This window comes from Ahaetulla prasina, chromosome 3 (assembly GCF_028640845.1).
Source record: "Ahaetulla prasina isolate Xishuangbanna chromosome 3, ASM2864084v1, whole genome shotgun sequence".
Taxonomy (NCBI): domain Eukaryota; kingdom Metazoa; phylum Chordata; class Lepidosauria; order Squamata; family Colubridae; genus Ahaetulla; species Ahaetulla prasina.
In genome coordinates this window covers 173615895-173633079 of record NC_080541.1, presented here as the reverse complement: position 1 = coordinate 173633079, position 17185 = coordinate 173615895, and the positions used below count along the sequence as shown (strand labels likewise).

General features: G+C 42.7%; 1 protein-coding gene across 1 annotated transcript in view; it reads right to left on the bottom strand.

Moving 5' to 3' along the window:
* DMBX1 (diencephalon/mesencephalon homeobox 1) overlaps positions 1-16981 on the bottom strand; it is a 37545-nt gene extending 20564 nt beyond the window's left edge. Inside the window, exon 1 of the mRNA XM_058177849.1 lies at positions 16954-16981. The gene's annotated coding sequence lies outside the window, so the exon portion shown is untranslated. The remainder of the gene's footprint in view (positions 1-16953) is intronic.
* Between the last annotated feature and the right edge of the window lie 204 nt (positions 16982-17185).

The window sequence follows — 17185 nt, the reverse complement described above, 5'->3', positions numbered from 1 at the left end:
ATTAAATATCCACTGTACAAAACAATAAAGTGTTTATGATATAACAAGACAGTCATCAAAAATAACAAGATTCACTCTAAACTAAGAACATCACATTAACATTTACATGAAGACATCTTGGTTATGAGGCTAAAAGAGTGCTCCAGAAGAACTCTCTTAGCCAACTTCCAGAATGCTGTCACTGTTCAGTCTAAACTTAGGAAAAGTTAACAGTTCAGTGATGTGGGAGGCTCAAGAAAAAAAGGTTCTGAATCTGAAGGTACTTTGGCACCTTAGAATTCAAGATTGTCTGATCTTTGGCTTTTAGCAGGTTTTTTCCAGTTTAATGCAGCAATGAATAAAAAGATCCTGACACGCTTATGCCAATTATTTTAATATATTATCCTAAAAAGAGCCCCGGTAGTGCAGTGGTTACATTGCAGTATTACAGGCTTACTCTGCCCACAGCCAGGAGCTTGATCCTGATTGGCTCAAGGTTGACTCAACCTTCCATCCTTCAGAGGTCAGTAAAACAAGGACCCAGATTGTTGTGGGCAATATGCTGACGTTGCTAATTGCTCAGAGAGTGTTGTAAAGCACTATGGAGCAGTAGATAAGTCTAAGTGCTATTGCTAATCATTGTTGGGTTATTCAGAAGGCTTCAATGATATAATTGTGTTTTCATTCAAAAAAAGAATTTCTTGTCTTGTCTTACAGTCCAGTTTGCATTACTCTATATACTGACCAGGGACGTGGTGGCTCAGTAGCTAAGATGCTGAGCTTTTCGATCGAAAGGTTGGCAGTTCAGTGGTTTGAATCCCTAGTGCTGTGTAATGGAGTGAGCTCCCGTTACTTGTCCAAGCTTCTGCCAACCTTTATGTGTTCGAAAACACATAAAAAATGCAAGTAGAAAAATAGGGGCCACCTTTGGTGGGAAGGCAACAGTGTTCCATGCGCCTTTGGTGTTTAGTCATGTTGGCCACATGACCACAGAGACGTCTTCGGACTGTGCTGGCTCTTCAGCTTTGAAACGGAGATGATCACTGCCCCCTAGAGTCAGGAATGACTAGCACATGTGCGAGGGGAACCTTTATCTTTACCTTATATACTGACCATTTCTGAGGAACCCAGCATGGATTGCTCCTATTCTTCTGCCAAAGTGTCAATTTTTCAGGTCTAATATATTGATTACACTTGAAACATTCCTGCCTTGGCCACTGTGAATGTTTGCAAAAGCCCATAAGAGCTCCTGTTTAGAATACCATCTCTGGTTTCTTTGACACCTATATTTTATGGAGAAATCCTATGACTATCTATTCAGAAGCAAATCCTGCTCAACTCAAGATTTGCTTATTGATGCAGAACAATAGCCTCATATTAGAATTCCAGATGTTTCCACTTTGAAGTAAATTCCACTGGGTATTTTTACTTATTCCTTTCCATTTACCCAGGTAAAAGTGGCTGTAATTGCAGCCTTAGGTCAAGGTGCTTTCCGGTCAAAGATCAAGTGTGCCTAGTCCCTGTATACAAAGAGGTAGAGGGTGAGGTGGTTGCATAACAACAAAGGAGCTGCGAGCCTTCCCTTGTCTTTTTTAAGACATGTAGAATAACATCCAGGTTAACAATGCCCTACTGCTTTGTAGATGGGCTGGATTACAGCTCCTGTCATTCGTAGCCAATCCTGCCTGACAATGTGTGGCAAAGAGAAAGGTCTCATCAATGTGTAACATGACCGATGGGGAAAGAGGAGAATTAGAGAAAGCGGTCCATAGCAAAAGAATCAGGGTAGAACAGAGACGGAAGTAGGCAGGACAAAAACATCCCCCTTGACCTCTGAATCCTATGCAGGGAGCCATTCTCCAAAATCTGAGAGAGAAACAAGATAAACCAGTGAGTGCAGCCAGGGAGAAAAACGTAATAATTCCTATATTTAAGTATAATTAACATAAAGTTAATCCAGTGCAGTAGAGTTGGCATTATCGCTCTTCATGTGTTTAATAATCTCCCCTTTCATTACCTTTAAAATGACAATGCAATAGCAACTCAATCTACGGGGTGTTTTTTTTTTATTTTTCTTGTTTGGCAAAGGAAAGATTTTCATGAAAAGAAGTAGTAGCAAAGGTAATTGCAGCTATCCACATTTAGTAGGATAGATGTCATTAGTAGGCTGGGTGGGGGAATATTATGTTACATTTGGGATTCTAATTCCGTACATTTTTAACGCCCCTAGAAGTGATTAAACCAGATTAAAATTTTAAATTGTGAGTAAATTTGTGTGTGTGTGTGTATGTGTTCTCACAAAGATGGAAGGAAGAAACGGTCACTTTAGTTATGAGGTTGTAGCCCTCTAAACAGTTATGTTGATACAACAGGTGTGACTTCCAAATGAATGTGCAAGGATGTACGGGTATGACCACAATTGAGTCCAAAATTTCTGTCGCTAAGTGAGACATTTGTTAATTGACTTTGGCCCCATTTTACAACCTTTGTTGCCACCTTTGTCAAGCGAATCACTGCAGATGTTAAGTTAGTAACAGAGTTGTTAAGGGAATCTGGCTCCCCCATTGACTTTGCTTATCAGAAGCCTGCAGAAGGAGATCCTACGATCCCGGGACACTGCAACCATTGTAATTACTATAGGAGTCAGTTGCCAGATATCTGAATTTTGATCACATGACCATGGAGATGCTGCAATGATCGTAAGTCACTTTTTCAGTGCCATTGTAACTTCAAAAAGGTCACTAAATGAACTGTTGTAAGCCAAGGATTACCTGTGCATATATGTACCTATATGCACTCACATATTGTAGATGTGGATATATATCTTGGGGAATGTGGGAGAGAGTTGCATTTTTGCCTGGTTCAACCTATATCACATTCTCAAGTTTTGGAGGTGTCTGTTTTTTGTTTTTTACTGAATCACACACTTCAAGGAAAATTAACTATAATTGAAAGAACATTTAATTCACATGATTTCCTATCACAAATTGATGCCCATTCCTTTCAATAGGTTTCAAGAATGGGTAGCCAAGTCTAGATCATGGCAGTAGGCTATATACATGAATGCATATGCATTTTACTCTCTCCCTCTCCCTCTCCCTCTCCCTCCCTCCCTCTCTCTCTCTCTGGCATAAAAATTATGGTACGGGAAATCCTTCCACATGCACACACAGAATATCAAAGTGATGAAACAATCAATTTTTAGATCTTCACTGAAATCAGTGTCTTCACTATCCTGCTTCCCCCAAAATAAGACATCCCCTGATAATAAGCCCAATCGGGCTTTTGAGCGTATGGCAATAAGGCCAAGCGCTTATTTTAGGGTTCAAAAAAAATATAAGACAGGGTCTTATTTTCGGGGAAACACGGTATCTTAAAATATGGACTATAATTTATAATGATTGGTAATCGGCTCTTCCAATTTACTAAGGCTTTGTGCAAATTTCTATAGCAGCCCCAGATGAATGAAATGCCACAGAATGTTTAAAGGCATGCAACTTTATTACAGACTGTAAAGGCAAGAGTCTAAACTGCTACCTTGTCTATATTTCCTCTTTCAGACCTGGGTATCTGAAATAAATGCCTATTCCAGCTGTCCTCTATCCAATATCTTCAAGATTTTTGCAGAGTGTTTCATCACACCCAGATAGCAGTCACTGGAATTCTGTGAACTTTACTGACACCATTAAATGGCACCTGATTATAGAAGGCAGCCTCAGTCTCTCCTCATTTAGAAGTGTACCATGGTCATTCCTGGAGGCTATTTTCCAGGAATCTTCTCATTTAAATAAAACCATATCAGTAATCTAGGAATTGAGCCTTTTGGTTTGGGAGTATTCTGCTCCTTTTAGATACTCTGTTTCCCCAAAATAAGACATCCCCTGATAATAAGCCCGATCGGGCTTTTGAGCGCATGGCAATAAGGCCAAGCGCTTATTTCAAGGTTCAAAAAAAATATAAGACAGGGTCTTATTTTCGGGGAAACACGATACTATGCAAGGCTTTTTTTTTCCTAGTTAGGGAAAAAAAGCCTGAATAAGTATTAGATAAAATACGTAATTAAACCCATATAAACTCCACTTAATTGGTTCATTGAAATCTTGACAGAGCATTAGTTGCTGGACAGATGGTTCAGTTCTGCCCTACTTACATCCTTCTCCAAATAGTTCCCCATATTGCTATTAGTCTGACCATTAATCGTGGTCTCGTTACATAAATTCAAAACAGTGACATGGAGTTCCAAAGAATCAAAATGAACAAGATGCATTTCACTAGAAATCCAAGCGAGATTTTAGATAAATAAAACATTTCACATGGTGCTAGATGAGGTGGCAGTTCCTGTGTCCATTCTGGAAGTTATTGTGCACATTTCTGTAGATATACTGTAACAACTTCAGCACATATGGGTGTCTCTTTAGTCATGAGTCTTAAGTGTGCATATGGATTTTTACATATGCTTATTGAAAGTGAACCTGACCTTGCCTTCTGTGGGCAATGGGGTTTCCTTGGATTTAAACTAATTTTTTTCCCCAGAAATCAAAGTGATGAGCAATGCACCATAACACATGTTCTATATTAATTTCCCTCAAACTGGCACACTCCAAACATTCATACACACCACTAGGAATTATAGGAGTATGGTAGGTGACAATTGGAGAAAGATTCGCAGCCCATGTGTTGCAATACTGATGGCCAAAACAAACTGAATTTTTTCTGTAACATACCTAGAAACCTCCACAATGTTTGGGATATTCCTTGAAAAAATACAAGCAATTTTGTTAGCAGTTATGAATAGCAAAACTGTTGTACAAGCATGAAATCTCTCATGTATATAAAAGGAGAGTGGGCAACAGATAATCTACACTGAATCACTAGATAGAACTTCTTCCGTGTGCTTTGTTAATTCAGCTGCTTTTATGCAAATTTGAATTTGGTTATTCAAATTTGACTTGTAGTACAAAGGTATTCAAAAGTCATGGGAGAAAATTAAAAAGCACACATGGCATTGTGCCTGTTTCATTTTTAATTCTTATATCGGTTTCCATCTGGCTTCTCAATTTTAACAATTTATGTAAAATTGTTATGCTTGTTTCTTTTGTTGAGATCTTTAATTTGTTTCAGAGAAATATACGGAATGCCCAATTAGCAGAAATTGTTTGCTCCTTTAGTTAGCATATGATCTGTCTCTTCGCGAAATCTTCTCTGTAAAAGTACCATGAAAGCGGTTTCAGGAAATAAATCACTGTCTTTTATGGATACCTGCCTATAACAATCAAGTGTAAATAGGAGAAACTGTGCTGGAGTACAGTAACATAAAAATAAAAATTAAGCGAGACTTAGACACTCTTTCTAATAGTCATGACCTCAAGGACTAGACTCAAACTTTGTTCCAGTTAGAAGCGTGTCATCAAATTTAAGGGGTCTAATGGAAATAAGCCTAACTCTGGCTGAAATCCCAAATATTTAGGATCAGAATGTAGGTTGGTCCAGAAATCAAATAAAGGAATTCATACGTAACAAACGTGGAAGAAAAGTAATTCTCAGCAGCCAAGGGTTTTGAAAACTGGAAAAAAATTGGCTGCAGCAGGATGAATCTGTTATGAGTATTACATAGAATCAAATGGTATGTTTTCCTTTCTATTTAGGCACAATAGTCATGTCAGTAATGCAGACATTTCAAATGAAAAGGATAGTCTACTCTGCCAGTAGAGGCTTGTTTACTCCGGCAATAATTTTGCACTCCACAGGTTTAAAATGACTGTTTTCCTTTATTTTTTAAAAAACTTAAGTTTTATTTACTCCCAGCCACCTCCTTTTTATTTATGTGAATCAGAGTGTTCCTGCCTTCACATATGTGATTAAACACTCAGCTGTACATTACTATAAGCCTGCTATCTTAGGATCTGTTAAGGAGATGGTCTATATCAGGAGTCTCCAACCTTGGCCACGTTAAGCCTGGAGGACTTCAACTCCCAGAATGCCCCAGCCAGCTTTGCTGGCTGGGGCTTTCTGGGAGTTGAAGTCCGCCAGGCTTAACGTGGCCAAGATTGGAGACCCGTGGTCTATATGGATGGAATTAGTATTATTACTTTGTGCATTTTTTAAAAAAAGGGCTGTCTGCTTTTTATATATTGATTTAAAATATGGATTAGGTCCAATTTCTTGGATTAAAATGAATATGGTACCACAATCTTAATCCTAGCTTCTTGCAAGTAAATTCCATTAATATCAGAGAGCGGATTAAGGTATGCAGTCTGAGTAGTAAACAGGATATTGTTCTTTTTCCAAAGAGAAGCAGAGTAATGTCCTAATCACATATTTCCTTCTGCCATTCATTGAATGGGAAAAAAAATCACCCTCATTTAGAGCCTCTTTAGCAGTTGAGGGGCAGAAACTTGTTTTTATGTTAAAATGGAACACTCTCTCTCCATTTATAGCAATGTTTTTACTTTTTTGTGATTTCAAGTGAGTTTATTTTTTTATTCCTGGTGACTGCCCAGACTTATCCCTGCAGTTTCTTTGCAAGATTTTTTCTGGAACTGGTTTGTCATTGCCTCTTTCAAGGACTGAGAGAAAGTGTCACACAGCTGGCTTTGTCCTAAGGCAGGACTGGAACTCACAGTCTCCCAGTTTCTGGCCTGATACCTTAACCACTATTTCAAACAAGCTCTATCTACAGCAATATATCGAAAGAAAAACATACTGACATGATCCACTACAATTAGGCTATTATCGCTACATGCTTTTAAGGTTGGGATGGTAATTCCAGTGGCTTCAGCAAAACTGCAGAGGTTTCAGGAAATAAAGTTGAGGACCAGATTATTAAAAGACAATATATTAATATGTTTGTGTCTGGACATTTGCACTTTAAAGTATTTACTGCAAATGGAAATAAAGATGACATCTCCTTCTAGTCAAATCCACCTGACATATTTATGTACTTGCTTTTTACATTTTACTTCCAGGTCTTGGCTAGCAAGGATATTTACAGAGTGTGGACAAAAAAAATCAAGATAGTAGCAATGCCAGTGCGATCGAATATGATCTAGTTTTTGTATGCAGTCTATGTACATGAAAACCAGAGACTGTTTTTATTATACCGTCCTGGCTGTCATTTTAACTTTTTTTTTAACCCTATTCTGTGAGCATCCTTATAAAAAGGCCACACCACTGGTTTTTCCTGGTGTTTCAAGTACCATCTAGGTCCAATGCTGCTTATCTTTCTGAGATCGCTCAAGATTGGCAACCTTATGTTAATTCCAACACAGCATACCGACAAGTAATGATTCCGTTCTTTTCTAATATTTCATGTTATTAACACTTGAAGCATGAAAGGCAGAAGCCTAAAAATATGGATCAGGGTGATTTCCAATTCTAAAATCTCAAGATTATTATTTTTTAATCACTTGATATCCATGGTAGTTTTGTTACAGGAAAGCATTAATAACATTTTGGTTGCTGTGCCCTGGTATATTTTTATATACGTTTTTTTTTTTAAAGAAAAGCCACTGGTTTGCAAATCCTGCTTTAAGCAGCAGCAGCACAGAGAACTATTAAATAAGTGATGGATGGCTAAAGCGTTGCCTGTAGTGTTTGGGTATCTTAGCGCAGCTTTTTGGATTCTTAACTTCAGGCCATTCATCTTGAAGTTTGTTCCAGCAGCCAGCAGCATCCACACAGATGGATTGGCTTGTTTGGGTTTGATCAATTTGATCCTGACCCTCATACGAAAAAAGTCTGCTTGTAATAGCCAGAAGTCTTCATTTGGGCTTGGACACTACGGAATGTTTTTCTCTAGCTTTTGTTATGATGTGTCTGGTGTTTAGGAGAGATTGATGACTCTAGGGACAAAACCCATTACAGTTATCCACAGGCTACAGAGACCAATGCTGTGTTAAAAATAAAAATATTCCTGGCTTCTCCCGCCAATGTCCACTTCTCCTGACCTAAAAGGAGCCTTCTGGGTAGTCTTTATTATTGTCCCTTAAGGGCACAGCTAATAGGCCTTATGTTGTGACAGGTACCATAGATGCAAAGAGGACAGAGATAGTTGGAGCATGGACTCTCAGGCAACAGCAAGCACCCATTTAGCTATGGCTACTGGAAAGGCGCATTTGTGGCGAGACTGCCAGCGTGATGTGCTTTAATAAAAGCTCCTGTTAAGTCAGGGGTCTCCAACCTCGACAACTTTAAGACTTGTGGATTTCAACTCCCAGAATTCCTCAGCCAGCTTTGCTGGCTGAGGTATTCTGGGAGTTGAAGACCACAAGTCTTAAAGTTGTCAAGGTTGGAGACCCCTGTGTTAAGTGAAGTTCATGATCCTACAGCCAAAGGCCTCATGGAGATGAGGTATTCTGCTGAGATCTCTGTGCTGCTATAAAGGAAAAACAGGATAATAAGGAATCCGGAAGGATATAAATATTTTTTAGGTTTATTTCCTGCAAGGTGCTTCACACCTGGGGGGGAGGGGGGGCTCTCTTCATGTTATCCCCACAAATGATACTTTTTGCCTGTTTTTGCTGAGTTGGGCTGAGAGAGAGAAGGTTTCCATGACAGAGGGTAGATTTGAACCTGGATCCCCCCAAGATCAACACCTTAATTCATTGGCTCTATAAAAGCAAATGTGCATAATTTGTGACTCTAACTACACTTCTGTATTTGTGTCCCATTCCTCCCCCCCCCCCCAGCATAACCATAATGGGCACTTTCAGAAGATACACAGTATTTTCCTGGTACTATTACAAGAAGTTGCTGGTTAAGGAGCCCTTTAGTAGTAGCTATCTTTAAATATCTGAAAGAATGTTGTGTAGAAAATAGGACAGAATTATTCAGAGTTGTTCCAGAAGCCAGACAAGAAATCCTGAATTTACAAGAAATCGGATTTTTGGTTGGACATCATAAGAGGGGGGGGGAAATCTTCAAATGGTACAAACTGTTCAACAATGGAACAGATTGTCTCAGAAGATGGTGGACTCTGCTCCATTGCAAGTCAAGTGCCATCTGATAGTATTGTAGTACTAGACATGGGGTTGGGATTGATGATCTCCATAGTCCATCCCAACTCATATATTCTTCAATTCTATGAAATGGCCACACTGGGATACTTCAACCCTTCAGTTAAGATTGTATTTCAACAAGATGTTATTGCACCATGCAGATATAAAGTACTTGTTTTCATTTGTCCTTACTCCTCCATGTACTGAAGGAAATTGTCTTATCATACCCCCTTTCAGGAAAACAAAACATTCTAAATTTCAAAAGTCTGGAACAAGTCTATGGGATCCAATCACGCATTAGCCAAAAAAGACTAGGTAGGCAAACTTTGAAAATAATTTAGTAAGTTTCAGTGACCTCCATGTGTCTACTTCAAAGTAAGCTCCGTGTATTGTTTGGAGATATTAAACTTTTAATCTGGGGGACTGGGTGGCTGAGTTTTAATGCTGCTCGTATATAGTCTTATCGAAATATTTAAAGTCGTTTTAGTTTTGCTGTCAGTCACTGGAATATGTTTTTTAATGAAAGACTGATCAGAAAGTTCAAATATAAATGGGACACAAGTGTGTTCAGGATTGCATTGCTTTACATATCATGGGGGGATGGGGGAAACAACCGATGTAACTGAAAAATATGTTAAATTGTATAGTCTATGGTTCCTTCCAGTTCTAGCATTATATGGAAAAGAAACTATTCACTTCCCGTCTTTTATTCTTGCCTGTTAAGTTTCCTTTAAGACTGGCCAAAGCAACCGGAAACACTTTCCTTCCTTTTCCTTATGATTCCCCCCCACCCGCACCTTCATTTGCTTTGAGCAAAGGGAAGGGACGGAAAAGCTGGATTGCCTTTGGGGAAAGGTGGGGGTTACTTCCAGACAAAACTGTTATCCATTAACATCCAATTATCACTTGGTCCAAGCCATTAATTATAAATCAGCCTCGTAATTGGGATAATTAGCTCTCCGCTGTTTAATGTAGCGTGACTGATGCGTTTGGAGAGAATGTGATCACTCCATTTGTTTAGTTTTAAGAAAACAATATCAAACTCATATGCTTTCATTTCAGCCTTATTACACACACACACACAGAGCCGTTGGCAATGAAGTATGCTTCTGGGCCAATGCATTGTTCTGGAGCCAAGCTGTTGATGGACATATGTGTGTTTTGTTGAGAATAAAAAGTTATCCCATGAGAATTGTCTCTCTCCTGGCTCAAAACTCAGGATTTTCCCATCACTGGATCCCTTAAAATGCCTTCCATTCTTCTGAGGTGGGTAAAATGAGGACCCAGATTGTTGGGGACAACATGCTGACTCGGTAAACCACTTAGAGAGGGCTGTCAGAGCTCTATGAAGCGGTATATAAGTCCAAGTGCTATTGCTATTATTTCTTACTTCCTCATGGTGTTGTGGGTTTCATTTCATTTATTCTTTATCTTCACTTGGATCTTGCTTACTGCTTTCTTCTCTCTCCCCCTTCCTCCTCTTTTTGTTTAAGTTTTTGATTCTTCATCACTCTCCCCACTCCTTTCTGTCTTCTTAGTAGCCTATTTTGGCAGTAAAGCTCTTGCCCATCCGTCAGTCTTTTCCGACGATCAGGGAGCTCGGCGGTGTGGTGGTGAATAAGAGAAGTTCTGAAAAAGTCCACAGCTTGCATTGTTTGACAGAGAGGGTTAGAGGCATAATTTAGCCTTCCTTCCTTCGCTGCACCCCAATTGGACACCAGCGACTGATAGCATCCGAAGTTCATGGTTAAAAAGAGAGACTGCCAAACATCCTTTGAGCAAAAGATGTCCGTTGTTTGAGCAGTCCGCTCTCTGTGCCCTGTACCTGATAACTTGATGACGGTTTTCACGAGATTCTGTGGATGAAAGTGAAAGGGATATAGAACCCGCGGGGAAATTTCTTTGCCAATGGAACCTGCGGGGCGCCAAGACCTCCGCTTTTCTCTCCATCCGCCCCACTCGGTTGAAATCGGAACAGGCAAACCCTCCGCCTATAGAACCTCTCAAATCCATTTTTTGTTCCGAGCACCTTCCCGGTGCTTACACCAAGGCCCGTAGCGAGAGCACTTAAGACTTATATACCGCTTCGCAAGTGCTTTTGCAGCCTCTCTCCAAGCGGTTTAAGCCCACCCATGCAACGATTTAGAAACCCCTTCTCCGAAACACGCAGGTACAGTACTGATGGAGGTGGGTTGAGCCTATTGGTACTTAAAATAGGAGAACGGCGGCGGAGAATTCAGCAAGCGGGGAAGTTGAACAATGCCCCCCCCCCCGCGAAAGGCGTTTTTAAAGCGACTTTACCACCGTTGCCAAGATCACTACACAGGGTGTGTCTAAGAAATCACCCCAGCCGACGGAGGCTTTCCTTAACTACTGCATTCTCGAAAGGCAAACGCGTGCGCGGATCTCTAACCCTCCCTCCTCTTCGGAATCGCTGGCAACTGCGGGGCTCTTACAAGCCGTTTACTCAACGCTGCTGGGGGTGGCGAGGGATTCTGTCCCCGCCTCCAACCCTTGCTTGATGTCTCATTAATGAGGGCGGCTCAGAAAGCCGTGTATAGCTGCGGGACATGATTAGATATTTATTACTGTCATTTACATAGGAAATTTGAAGAATCAACCAAACGGAACTGAAAGGCGGCGCGGCGGCGCTTCGCTTTGCAGCTTGTCCTGCGCGACGCAAAAGCTGGAAGAGCCCATTCGGCCGCCTTTATCCACGGAGCCGGATCGGTCCGAAGTAACCGGACAACGCGAAATTCTGCTAGTTAACTAACCAAAGAAATGAAGACTTTTAAAAAAATTAATGAAACTTCAGAATGAGATGGCCAGGACCGAGACATATTTTAGGCCCCAAAGAGTTGCCATAGGATTGAGATGACAAAGCCTGCGGTGTATATGTACAGGTTTGCTGAGGGCAAGATGTGTGAGACCATCATTTTTTCCCCTTGTGCAAAATTATCTCTCAGTTCTCTTCTCGAATCGAGTCGGACTGCCAGGTTCTGACTAAAAGTCATTTTTCCGGCGACTCTGCTGGGACTGACTCTCGAGAAGTAATAGCAAAAAAGCAACATGTAGCTGATCTTGATTGAATTTGCAAAGCTAAGCAAGTAGGATTAGGCCTAGATAATATCTGGATGGGAGACCACGGAGAAATCCCAAGTAGTCAAAAAACCACAATGATAAATTATTTCTTTCGTTGCTGAGAACATGAACCTGTGCATTAAGTCTATCCGGAGTGAAGGTAGCAGTCAAGCTTTTCTTGGAACCGTAGCTGTGTGGAGACTACAGTATGCACATGAATGGTGGGGAATAGGTAAGGCTTAGGGAGACGGTACAAGAAATCAGAAATCCCTAGGAAGGAAACATGCATAGCGTTGCCCATTGGGTGAGAAACTTCTAACTGGATCGCCTGCCTAGTTCAGATAGCAATCTGGGCCAGCAAACAGGATGTAAGACTTTTGAAGTGGCACCCTCCAGCCCAGGTGGTCTCTGCAGCCGTTAGACCCAGCTAGAAGCAGCTTTAAAACGACAGGGCACAGCTCACTTCGTGGGAAAGCAATTTTGATTATTTTGTATTGGGTTGGTACCCCGGGTTTTTATCCTGCCTTAAACTAGGGACCAAAAATATGCTCCCTCCCACTCCTCCCCCAAAATAACAAATTGTTACGCAACGGCAGTGAGAAACGCAGCGAGGATTACAGGGTCGGAGAAGAGAGTAAGCGGGCGGGGAAGCTGGCAGGGATAGAAAGAGGAACTCGAGTCGCCCTGGCAAACGCACCGGGTCACGTTCTTGGCTGAATGACAGTTTAGTGTAGACGACGCAAATAGGTACTACACGATCCTATTGCCCCCCAACCTATTACAAATTCCTTGTGTGTCCAATTGGCCAATAAAAATTCTATTCTGTTCTATTCTATTCTATTCTATTCGCCTCCTCTTCCGCTCAACGGAATCTCTAATAAGACCCCACTGGGAGTCCCCTAAACCTTTGCTCAGACCACTTCGGTTCGAGAAGCGAACATTTGCCGCGCAGCGTACAAGGTGCAGAAACGAGCCGATTCTCTTTCTCAGTTCTTATCTGGGCAGAGCGCGCGTGTGAAAGGGGTGGGGTGGGGTGTGAGGGCATCACCTCGTCAAATAGAAATCGGGATTCCAGCGCTTTACACCCGAGATTTGGGCTTTGTGCTGATCCGGAGCCCTTTTCTCTTGGAGCCGGATGGCAAACGGTGATTCCACGCCGGAGGAAACGCAAGTCAGACTTGGAGAGTTTGAACTTGTCGGTCGATTGGCTCAGGCATTCCTAAGGAGAGAGGCCAAACGCTTCTGTGGCCTTCTGACTTTTGCAAGTCCTAGCCTTTTCGGGAGTAGTTCGCTCCTCCTTTGACCCAGCAGCAAGCCCCGGTTCTAACGCAGACAGAAATTGGGAGGCAGATGTGTTGCGGAGCAAGTTTCGTCAAAATCCGAGGGACTTGCGTCATCTAAAGTCGGGAAATTCAGGCCGAGCCTTCGCGTTGAACCCCAAGGGTTTCGTCCCAGGTTTATGCGGTGGGAATGGGGGCCAGTGGGCCGAAAATGAAATTCTTCGTGGGGATCCAACCCGAACAGTTTGGAGGTATTTGTACTGGCAGGAACCAAAACGATGTGAAAACTTTCCAGTTTCCCCAAGGCGGAATCTTTCAAAACGCAGGGCAGAAGAGGATTTGGGGCTAGGTCTCTGTGGCCGGCGCTCTGCGGGTCCAAGCGTTGGGGCTTGTAGATGGAATCTCTTACTTAGAAGGAGGGAGTCCTCTGGGCACTTTGCTATAAGCGGGGAAAAGAGATTCCCACCCACCATGTTTTGAAAACACGAGGCACGAGATTAGTTTTGTAATGTCGTATACGGAGGAATTCTGAATACATTTTTTTTTTGCTAAAAAGCCATTCCAGATGTCATTTGATAAGAAATTGCTAGGCTATCAACTCATTTGGTTTTTCTTCTTTTCACCCAATAAACTGATAAATTTTCATCTCTTAAGATCGCATAGCAAAACAAACAAACATATATTACTAGTTGGCCCTAATCTCGTGTTCTACAATTTCACCTTCCTCAATTTAGTTAAAAAAAATAATCAACCTCCATCTTTAAATCAACCCGACCTATGTATATGAATTCCGTTGAAATGGCTGAGAAATGTGAGCAATTAATGTTTTGACATACGAAAATTGTTGACCAACTTTTTCTGTACATCATCTTCCAAGAGTTATTTTGAACATTTTAGACGGATTTTTGTCCTTCTTTCAAGCAAGCATTGCTTTCAATTTTCGGGAACAGGGAAAAAAAGGGACTAAGAATTGTTCTGGCCTTACTGAAAATAAACCGAGCCTGCACCCCCTCCCACCGCTTCCTTTTCTTCAATAACTCATTTGGTTTGCTCTACATCTGATACTAACGTATCAGAAAGATAATTATTTTTAAAAGGCCTGTGCAACCGTAGCAGTCGTGCAACGTTAACACTTTTTATTTGGAAAACCTGTTCCCCTCTTCCTCAAAGTTTGGAATTGTAGACTAATTCAAACAATGTGTTGGACCTGATTTACTCCGCGGCAGGTATTGTGAGTGTGTGTGTGGTGTGTGTGTATGAGCTTGTTACTTGGCAGTTAGACCCATCTTCAACAACAGGATTAACTTTCAAGTAATTGGAGACGCAGTGTGTTGGTAAAGACAAGGGGATCTCACGATATCCCAGGCAGTATAAACGAATGCAAAATAAGAAATAAAACTTTTTTGCTTACTGTTCTGAAACTCTCCTGCCCATACTCGCAAATATTCGTTTGCCTCGATCTAACAGAATAATGGGATTTTAATACCCCACACTTATTCCCAGACTTGGAGTCTCTAAACCATAGATTTTTTTTAAGGTACCCGGGATTCGGGGATAAGGAAGAATATCCTTTGGCCAAACAATTCTTGGGGGCTTGGAATGAATTGCGGTGCGCCCTCCACCCGCGTGCACACACACGCCCCTCTTTCTCCCGTCCTGGTTCATCCATTATCCAAAACCCAGGGGGAGGCTGTGGCCGAGATGCATGTAGTCTCTGATTCGAAAATATGCTGGCCGGATCTCCGTCCGGGTTCCCAGCGTAATGGAAGCCCAACCAAGATTGCATTGGTCAGCCGCCAATTTATCAACCCCAGGTCACAATGCGTGTCCTGTCGCCTCGTGAATTTGTCCCGATGTGGAGGGGGTCGGTGAGGGCCGGTTTAGCTCACGCTGGTAAAAGCCTGTTATTAAGAACACAGTAGCCTGCAATTACTGCAGGTTCGAGCCCGGCCCAAGGTTGACTCAGCCTTCCATCCTTTATAAGGTAGGTAAAATGAGGACCCAGATTGTTGGGGGGGCAATAAGTTGACTTTGTAAAAATATACAAATAGAATGAGACTATTGCCTTATACACTGTAAGCCGCCCTGAGTCTTCGGAGAAGGGCGGGGTATAAATGTTATAAAAGAAAGAAAAAAAAGAAGGGCTAAAGAAGAGCAGCGGGCGGGAGAGAGGGTGAAGCTCCTAGAAAAGAACCAACAAAAACAGGCATGCTTCATAATTTAAGGAAGGCGAGTTTTCGTTCGCCGAAAAAACTCGCGCTTAAGTACAAGGCGACAAGATCCATGCTGCCAAATGTTCCCTGCGCAGTCCTGCAACCTCTGGCCACCCACTTACTTGAAAGAGAGCCCCATTCAACACTTTCATTAGGCTGAACACTCAATGAATTCAATCCTTGCCTCAGGGGACTCGCCCTCAACTGTATTGCCAAGATTTACATTCGTACTCGAAACAGGTGGGGATCCCTCGAGGCCATCTAGCCCAACCGCGCTTTAATATGGAGTTTTCCACGCAGCGGCGTTTTCAATCCTCTTTAACATTCTCATCCAGATCAGAAACAAAATCCCCTCTCTCCGCTCCCCCCCCCCGCCCGCCGCCCCACTTGCATACTGCTGCAGGCGAAATATTCGTCTTTCAGCCTTCTTTCTCTTGACTTAATCTCTTTGCCTCAGGCTCCGCTTCCCTCCGCCTCCAAGACTGTCTCTCGTGGCCTCCCACGGCTGTTTAGCTTATTAAAACATCGTTAGGGTAAATAGGGATGAAATGGGGCAGCCTACAAATAGAAGCGCTGAACTCTTTAACTGTGCCCTTTGGCAAATGGGACGCCGGGAAAGGAGCCAGAGTGAAAAGTTAAGCCGGGGGGGGGGGGAAAGCGCTCCACAAGTCAATAATAAAACAAGGAGAACGGAAGAAAGTCTGACCTCTTACGGAGTGCGTGGAAAAGAGTTCAAAGAGTAGCCAAAACAAATTTGAAGATTCGAAGCGGAGTATTAAAACCATTCGTGGGACTTTCCCCGCCGCCTCGCTATGGGGGAAAAAAAAGAGAGAAGCTTTTAACCAAACAGAACCTGTGCGCCTAAATGCATTTCCTCTAACCGTCCGCTAAACCTTACATTTGAAAAGCTAAGCTAGAGATTTCTCTTTTTTTTTTTTACCTAAAAGAAAAAGGGGAACGGACAAGAAAAAGGGAGAAAAATACTTATGGGACGAACTAATCTGTTCCAAATGAAAGTCGAGCCGGAGCCCAGAGAAGTCGCGGAAGCTCGTTTCAAAAGGAAAAGACCTGCCTCCGCGCAAGGGCTGGCGGCGACCTCTCCACCAGGGAGCCCGGACTAGGGACTGCCCCGCGGGGTTCATGGGAAAGGAGGAAAAGTTTTTCCCCCCGGATCCTGTCAGGATTCGGTCCCCGCCAGAGAAAGCCGCAGCGACATCTTCGCTACTTCCTCCTCCTCACCCTCGCCACGCAGAAAACCTGCTCGACCCCCAATCCTGTAAATCGCGCGCCCCCCCCCCTCAAACGAGAGAAGCAAAGCTCGGGGCAAAGTTTGGAACCGCCGGGAGGCTTTCCCGCCAAGGAGAGGGAGGGAGGAAGGAGCAAAGCCGGGGACCACGGCCGTACCTTTCGAGCGGACGCTTCTTCCTCGATGGGTTGGTTGCAAGCCGCCAGCCTTGAGGGAGGCAGCCTCTCTCGCTCCAGAGCGCGGAGAGAGCCCAGCGCGGGACTCGAGAGCGCTCGCTTTACTCCAAGTCTCCTCCTGCCGGGCTCCCAATCATGCAAAGCTGCCATCTACTGGGGGAGGCGGATTCAGGAAGGATTTTTAAAAGGAGCCTTCACATAGACCTGGGAGCTC